Source organism: Channa argus, chromosome 9 (genome assembly GCF_033026475.1).
Source record: "Channa argus isolate prfri chromosome 9, Channa argus male v1.0, whole genome shotgun sequence".
NCBI lineage: Eukaryota > Metazoa > Chordata > Actinopteri > Anabantiformes > Channidae > Channa > Channa argus.
In genome coordinates, this window is record NC_090205.1 from 5,983,004 (window position 1) to 5,992,535 (window position 9,532).

Genomic DNA, 9,532 nt, shown 5'->3' on the forward strand with positions numbered 1-9,532 from the left:
AGCCAGGAGAGACTGGGCGCTGCAGTTGGTAAAGGCCACTGTCTTACCAACCGGGCTTCAGCCGTCCCATAGGGAAATGTCCATACTAATATTTTGGGAAATCTTTCTAATATTTGAGCAAGGTCCTTCGCATAATCTTTGGTGTGAATATGTCCAATCTAAGGAGTGATAGGACAGAGCGCCTCCCCAGGACACACCTTTAACACATATTAACAGCAAATTCACTTTGTTGGATAGTAAACTGAAAAGAAGCCTAATCAGACGAGCTGGTCTTGTGTTGCTGCCTCAGTCGTGGCGTCTGTTACTACAAAAGTTCAACAGTTTACACTGGGTTTAAAATACCAGGTAATTATTAACAACACCAAATTATAAAAAAAATGTAAAAATTAACTTTTAAATAGGAAGGAATAATTAGAAAATGTAGAGGAATAGATGTTTGAGGATTCTGGGTAAACTGCACTCGACACAAGCACAGTGAATGCAGGTGTAGTTAATGTGGTTAATTCGGCCTGTGCTGGGAAATAACAGTAGAAAGTTAGAAAGCTGCTGTTTAAAGCCCGGGACATGAAGGGAGAACAGGGACAGGATTATGGTAGAGGGGGACTGGAGGAAAGCAAACACGGTCTGACTTCAAGTAACTCTCGTCAACGGATGCTACAGTTCTGATAGCATAACCCTGTAAATGTGTTTGAATAGGCCGTTATTTAGCTAGGCGAGTGTGTGCTTTGGGGTTGTGGAGTAACTTTGTGTACTTTAGCAGTTATGGTGGTCTGAATGCCAATTAGCCACGTGCTGGGTTTTTAATGGTAATTAGCCATGTGGAGCTGGGGCGGCACAGGTTCCTCTTCCCTGTTTAAATGAGTGAAGAGAAAATGACATTAGAGTATTTTCTGGTAACTGCAGGGCTAAATTGTTTAATGTGTGTTTAGAAACACATTCATATGTTTGTAACAATAAAATCAAAAATCTACTATATGATGATCCAGTTAGTGAAATAAAAAAAATAAAAATGTTTTCATTTTTAGCTTAATAAGCTTAAAGCTACAAGCTGCTCTGCTATGCTCCACACAGCCCTTCAGGTTTTAGATGGTATCAGATTGCAATGAATAGTCCCGTAGGAATGAGGATGTTTTTTTGCTGTTGTTGTTGTTGTTGTTGGCCAACCTGGAAGCATCTTCATTGTTTCATTGACAAAAAGCCGATGGAATTTTTCATTGACATTTGGATTTTTGTGGAAAAAAAGCTCAGTGACCAACAGACATTTATGAGATACATGTTTTTCAGCAAGATTATATTTACAGATGAACACCACTTTATGATTTCTGCATCTTAAATACAGTCGGCAGAAGTAAGAAGCGATTACTGGGCTATCAACTAACCACAGCACAGTCACATGACTGCAGTGTCGCCACCACTATGCTTCCAGAACTACTGGTCTGGTGGCTCAGTGCATCCAGCATTAAAATTCATGCCAAATCAAAATGCGGAACATGTTCCGCTGTGGCGACCCGTGAAGGGACAAGCCGAAAGCTACTGATCGTTGACATCAACCTTTTCTACAGAATTCTTTTTTCTTACGTTGACCCAATAAAGATAGTGATCATGACTCGTGAACTTAACAACACTGTAGATGTTTCATTAAGCTGCTTGTTCGCCACTGCTTTTCAAGACACAAGAGGGTGCAAGAGGGTTTTTGCTTGATGGCTTTGATGTCAGAAAATGTCTTCACCTTGTGTTAACTATAGACCTTATTTCAAACCCATTTTAAACACCATGTATGACGCTAACTACTTTCCAGGTTTTAGGACATCATAGGGTATTCTAAGAATCAGGCAGGTATAATTGACATTTCCTGATGGGGTCTGAGTTTCACACAGAAGTATAGAATAGAAGCATAGAAGTCCTTTTGGAGAGAAACTTCGAAAAAGTTTACGTACTGTAGCTTTAATTTCCACACTGTATTAGTGCTACTTTTCTGTATTTAGCCATAAAAATGATTTAAACAATGAAATACTTAATTGTCGAAAGGCAATTAAACCCAACAACAAAGACTAATTTGGCCTGGTCCTTAAAAACCAAAGCAGCATCTCAGTTCTTTTGTACTAAATTTCTTTTAATCGTTTTTCTTTTTGGGGAAATTAAAAAGGTGAAAAGCCCTGGACGTGCACTGGTATCTTGATGCACATTCATTCATTTGTTGCTGTACCAATGTGTGTGTGTGTGTGTGTGTGTTATATTTGGGCAGCCGCTGTCACCCACCACTGTGCAGGCCACACCAGGCGTCATAGATTTCCAGTCGTGTGACATTAAACTCAGACTGCTGCTACAGTATTTCCACTCTGCCCGTCTGTTTTTTCATTCGAGCTTAACTAAGCCACAAGAGGAGCGAGATGAGAGAGGAAAGAGACGGAAGGTGTGGAGGCGACGCTGAGAAAGAGAGATGGAGAGAATCCTCGTCTAGCTGATGCGACATGCTGAGTAAATAACATCAGTGGAAGAGAGATGGAGAGGTTGCAGTGAAAACAGAATGTATAAAAAGATGAGGCAGTGAGGGATGCATGGGGTGCAAGAAAGGATGGATGAGGGGGGAGGATCTTTGAGGTGCTTTGCTTTTTTTTTTTTTTTTACATGAATAGAATCAATCAGGAGGACAAATTTGTGGAGTGTGAGGTGATGACTAGTATTCAGGGATATTATGACCGTTTGTGGCTCCCAAAAGCAGGAAGGAGAGCTGTGCACCATCCTCACATCAGACATCTATTGTCTCCGAGGGTGAGTGTTTTGGCGCCGACCAGAGGAGCCAGAGCTCCCCCCAGTGGCAGGTTTGGGCACCGCAGTACCTTGTCCCGTGCAGTCACTTGTGTAATTGGCAATAGTTTGCTAGAAAACATAGTGGAGCAGAAATAATTTCTCCTTTGGGTTGATTCGTGTTTTTTGTACAGCACCTGTACTTATACACACTTATATTCAAAGTATTCAAACATGCTATGGATATATGATAACATTTACATATTTGATGAAAATTAAACAACATAAAGAACAGAGTACAATACTTTAGGACAATGATAATCATTCACTGATAGTCATCAGAGGACATAACCCTCCATAACCTCCACTGGTTCTCAGGTTCATTTTATATTAGACACCTCTACATCATATTTATCTTCATTTTTGCATTTCCACTACACCTTCTTTTAGCAAACTACATTATGGTGGACAGACGTTTAATGCCAGCATTACACATTCATTTTCCGTTATCTTTTTTGTTGTTGTTGTTGTTGTGGTATTCTGTTCTGGTGAGTTGTACATTCGTTGGTGGGTTTGCAGTATAACCATTAGATCCTTTAGCGTATGTATGGTTTCGTTTTCTTCATTTTGTCTTTGTTTAACTGTGTGCTCAACTAAACCAAACCCCATTTACAACAAAGGTTTAAGTCAGTCAAACCACATTTTCTCAATTAGAAGGCAAATGTTTTAACTAAACATTTTCACTGTGAGTCATAGGATCCTTTAGTTTTACTTTTAGTAATTCAGATGAAAGATCTCTGTTTCTTGCTGATGGTGGCAGTGCCCTGTTCATAAGTAGCCTGATATTGTAGCCTTTTCTATGTCCATAAACACATTCAGACTGGATAGGCAAACTGGCAGAATCTCTCATGTAGCCTTGCAAGAACAGGTTGGCCCACTGTTCCACCTCTGATTTGCATCTCTGCTTTTTGCTGATGACGTGCTTCAATTGGCTCCATCAGACTGTGACCTTCAATATGCACTAAGCAAAACTCTAAATTTAACTGCCTACATTCCACTATGCATCTATGGTCCTGAGGTAGTGACTGAAAGAATGTGAATGTAAATGTAAGCTGCCAAAACGAGTTCCCTCCGTGGGGCGACTGGGCCGATGGAGTGTGGGGGTTGGACATCCTGAGAACGCGATGATTAAAGCTGCTCCTCCTTTGAATCAAAAGGAGAAGGTTGTGGTGGTTCAGGCATTTTTGGACTGCATCCTGGGTGTTTTCCACAAGAGGTTTCCAGGCATGTCCAACTGGTAGGAGACCCCAAGCAGACCCAAAACATGCTGGAGAGATTATATCTCATCTGTCCTGGGATTACCTTGGAACACTGCCATAGGAGCTGGAAAACATTGCTGGGTAGAGAGAAGTCTGTAAATTGTGCTTAATCTCCTTAACCTGCTGCCACGGCGACCCAGCTGAATAAGCAGAGGATAATTGATGGATGGAGGGACTTTTTTCAGGGGTTTTAAAGAGAAAATAATAGAAGTCCAATTATGATTTTGAAATAGTCTAATCAAAAACCAGGCTAGAGGTACGTTTTGTGTTTAATATAATCAGAGAATAAATTCAAGGCTGCCTCATTAGATGATTTTCTCCTACACTTTGAAGCTCCTAAATGACTTGTGTCAGAGGACCCAGGGGGTTGCTGCGCCAAATTTGCAACATCCAACCTGCAGAGATCATTTCAATTTTGACACATTTCATTGAATAAATCCCACAACGGAAAGTCGTGCAAGTCAAAGACGCAGGTGGTACCTGCAAATGTAGCCACACGTTGTCAGACAGTTTTTGTTGTGAAATGATTTCTGTTTTATACTGTTTATTGCATGAATGTCAGACAAACAGGCTGATTCAAGACCATGAAGGGCTTTATAAACTCCAAAATCAATATGAAACCTGACAGGCAACCACTGCAAAGACTTTAAAATGTCTGTAACATAAGCTTCCATCTGGTCCCGTGGGGAGAAGAGTTCAGAATCAATTGTAACTGATTTATACGAAGCTCAGTGCATCATGGTACGTGCTACATATACTACAGTGCTGGACATTACTGAATGAATACTGTGACAATGTTCGTCAATTCCATCAGTAAATACATCCGGCTACCTGCTGCACAGACTCTGAGGGAGTCATACAGTAACGAGAAAGCTGAATCATATATCTTTTCTGTCCTTTTGCTGAGAATAAAGCTGACTCACTCACTGTGTCACTCCAAGGCTGCACAAAGACAGTCTGAATGGTCGGGAGATCAAAGCCAATGTGCAGTCATCTCTCTCTGAAGCAGCACACCAATTAAACACAAAGTGACAAGGCTCGGATTAGACGCTGTTTACAGCTGCTGGAATCAGTAAAGAAACCACAGTGCCACGAGATGCCAAGCGAAATGGAGAATGCTAAGGCACAATCACTACACGAAGGGATCTATATGTATGAAAATAGCCACAGGCTGTCTGAAGCCAGTTTATTTTGGTTGTTTGGATTTATCTAAGAGTAAAATACAATAATTTCACACCTTCCTGCTCTAGCCTTCATTTTCTTTTCTGGGGTTGTGGGTGACTGAGAATATTCTCAGTTTTCTCGGTGATCCTCTCATCTTTCTCCAGCTTTTCAGAAGCTTTGGAGGTTTGTGGTACTTGATGATGCAAGTCCTGGCAGGCAGAAATGGCAGATGTGAGAATCCCCACTGGGACGCTGTGGGTGTGTGTGTGTGTGCGTGTGTGTGCGTCGGATTCTGGGTTGATTTCATTTTTTTACTTCGACACTTAGCAATCACCGGGAGAAAGGAAGCTCCAGTTGTAACAATGAACGTGCTTCCTGCTCTTCTCTCTGTCAATCCATCACTGAATTTCCTTTCCAGTGTAATTCCCATCGTTATTGCCCAATTTGTCATCCAGAAATTTTCTTGGACCCAATTACCTCCAGATCTACAGTAGCTCACACCATCAGTATTTGCCAAGCTGGTGGCCAAGTCGTATGGTCCTGCCGAATTAGGACGTGATGATATATGCACCAGCACCAGTTTCGCTGCTGCCACATTGTGTTTCACAGCTCAGGTAATGCAATTAGCTAATATAATCAGACAAAGTTGGCTGATGACAAGTACTTTGCAGGAATGTAAGGCTCCTGTAGACATGTGAAAACACCACACAATGACACACTACTTCTCTGTGAACCTGTAATTTGATTTGAGGGTGATATTGCAGTGGCTTGTGTAATTTCTGAAACCTTTTATATACAATATAGAAATGTATACTAGAAAGACTGCTGCTCCTCTACATCCAGCACTCTATAAGACTTGACATTCTGTGAGTGTCTGGGAACTGAGGAGAGTGCTTTCATTTTAAAAGCATTTTTTCCTATTCTTGCTGGATATAGGGTTTTAACTAAGGCCTCCTTAGTTGTAATTTTCAATTCATAATGTGCTAAATGTTTTGAGTGGGTGACAGGTCTGGACTGCAGGCAGGTCAGTTTAGCAAGCAGATTCTTTAGTGAGCAATGCTGTAATATGTGCAGAAATAAGTTGCTGAAGAACCTGTTTACACAGTTCAGCATTAATGGAGCCTTCAAAGTTATGCGGGTTTCGCATCACAGACTTTTGGATTGTGTGCTCATAACAAGACAGATGATTCCTCTTCTCTTCTGCCTGGAGTGTGCAGCTTCCTTGATTTCCAAAGCCAATTACGAATGTTAAAGGTTTTCTACTTCGACTCACTCCATTTTAAATCACTTTGGGCTCAGAGGAGGCAGCAGCATTTCTGGATCTTGTGTGCAAAGTTGTTTCTTTGCATGGTAGAATTTTCACATGCATTTGTGGATACAGCTATAAACCACGTTCAGCAGATCAAAAAAAACAGTCCCGTTTCTCAGACAAAAAAATTATATTCCCTTTAGACAAGGTAGCAAGCTTTTTGGAAATTAGATTAACATCCAGTCAGAATTAAAAATATTTGACTAAAAGCCTTTTCCTTACCTTCCAGTGTTGTTTGTTTTTTTGTTTCTTACAACAAGTAAGGAGACAGAGATAAATACGAAGCTATAGGCAGCAGGTGATTAGCATAGAATAGCATAAACAGGGAAAACACCTAAGCCAACCCTGATAAAATCCACCAGCACCTCAGCTGAAGCTCCCGTATTGCTCACAAATAAACACATAAATTCTAATTTGTTCAGTCTGTACACAACTAATCCTGCAAGAACATTCAAAAAATAAAGATCCCTGCACATAACTTGCTGCACAATTGAAACTTGTAAGTATAATATGTTGTCTCTTGGCTCAGTCTTCATATGTGACAGAAATTAAAGAGGTGTGTATCTTATTATTCATTAACTGTCATGAAAAGCAAAAACAGGTGTATCCTTTGTCCTACACTACTAAACTATTCTTTCAAACTACTTTTAATATAGAAATAATTAGTATTTAAACAATAGATCATGTAATGTACTGGATCCAAACCTAGAGAACAAACCTCAATACTTTTGAAAACGAGGCCCAAAGACTCTACTTCATCTAATTTCACACAATAGCTGACATGACAGTGAAGCATCTTGCAGCAGTGAGCAGGTTGTAATAACTAATCAGCAGATAATTATCATGTGCACAGCTCTCTCTCTCTCTCTCTCTCTCTCTCTATATATATATATATATATATATATATATATTTTTTTTTTTTTGCAGAAATATGAATGCAGAAATAATTCCAGCTCACACAAGAATAGATTGCCTTAATTTATTAATAGTTGTACATGATTACAAAGATGATGTGAAACGCCTGATTACAGATCTGTGTTAATGTGTTCTTCGCTCACAGGTTTGTAATCATGGAACTATTAATGTAGGAAGATGATCCAGACATCCCTGCTGCATCTACACACACTGCTAACCAGCTCTCAGCTTGTAGCTGTTGATGTTTAATAATAAATACCAGCGATTCATCTTCAGCACCAGATAATCAAGCTTGTACCAAACAGGAATGGCTGCAAATCAGTAACATTGCTTAGAATCATGCCAACGTTGGGATCATTTTATAGTCCCATACAGATGATTTTCTGCTCTTTGTTAATCATGAGCTGAACAGTTACAAGGACGTAGACTTGAGCAATCGAGCATTATCAACATAAGTAGCAGGATTTATGCAGAGTGCAGAGCTGTTCTAAGTATTTTTGGAGGAAATTTATCCTAAAGATAAGACTGGGGATATTCTATGTTGTTCCTGCCTTGGATCTGATCTCACAAAGTGACCATAGGCAACAAGGAATTGATCCAGAAACTATTAAAAAGGCATCAGTGAGCCAGAGCCATACACTGGGTGACACGTACCTCCATTACCAAGAGCATGAGCACTCCTTTGAGTCAATTCTAAATACACTGTCCCAGTGCTACAGACGGTAAATAGTGGGGGGGCTGAGCTGTGAGTATACTGGCATGAATAAAATGGGAGTGTGCAAGTACTGATGTGCATGGATGGTGTAAAGAGAAGCTGTGCAGAGGAGCTCTTCGTGTCCATTTCCTTTCTGTGGCCTGGGGAGAGAAGCTGTGGAGGTGTTGAGTGGTCTTGGCTTCGAGGGCTCTCAGATCCGAGTTTTGTGAAGTGTTTCATCATAATCTGCTTTCACATCAGCTGTTTTGTCATCAATAGTTTATTTGCTGGAAACACTCCAATGTCACAGTGCTGTTTACAGTATGTACTGTAGTAGTGCATCTGTCTGTTCCCTGTCATCTCCCCTTCAGAGTAAAAAAAGTACGTCTGGCTCAATACCACCTGCTGTTATGGTGCATGGACGTGGGGACACAAATATAACAAGCTTTTATCTGTTGGTCACGAAACGACTTGTTACGTGTCCAATGTGTTTCGACCTGTAGCCTTCATCAGGGTCTGTTGAAAGCACAGAGGACAAAGACATTTAAATAGAATTGTGTGTAAAATTAAAAAATAAAATAAAACAACCAATCATATACAAACTTAAATATGATAGCCAGTGAGAAACATATACATTGACATGTCATTGACACATTAACCTCGGATATATTTCATGTGTAAATATCCAGTCTTTTCTCTGCCACACGTCCCTACACCTTTTTCCACTTCGCTAATTATGAGTGATTACTTTTACTAGTATCATAGTTCATTCTTACCCAGCTTTCATCCCTTGCCATTGTCTTGAGCCTCTCAGCTTATCTCTGCCTGATCAGTAATTGCCTGGACTCTGTTTAAGCCAGTTTGCTCTTTTTCTGATTAAAAGAATATGTACTCAGTGTAAAGTCTACACTGAAATGTCAGCCCCTACTCACATGGTTAATCCCACAGTTTAAGCAATACACCTATGATATTAGAGAAAACAGAGCAAATGGTAAATGGTCTGCACTTATACACTTATACAGCGCTTTTCCACCTTATCAGTACTCAAAGTGCTTTACAGTTGCTTCACATTCACTCATTCCATAAATCGGCGGAGCCCCCATGCCAGACGCTCGCTTGACCCACCAGGAGCAACAGTTCAGTGTATGGATAACAGGAGCTGGAGATTGAACAGTGAATTTAAAGATATGTATAACTCTGTAAAGATATAATAGAGCTCTGTAAAGATAAATACATTTATTTACAAGGAGAGTACTAATGCAGAGTGCATAGAGACACTGTGAAAGCTTCACACAGCCCCGTATACTAAAGGAAACATGCAAATACTCCCATGTGACTGTACCGACAGTGAGTCCACTGTTAAAAGCTCCAAGGTGCTGCAGC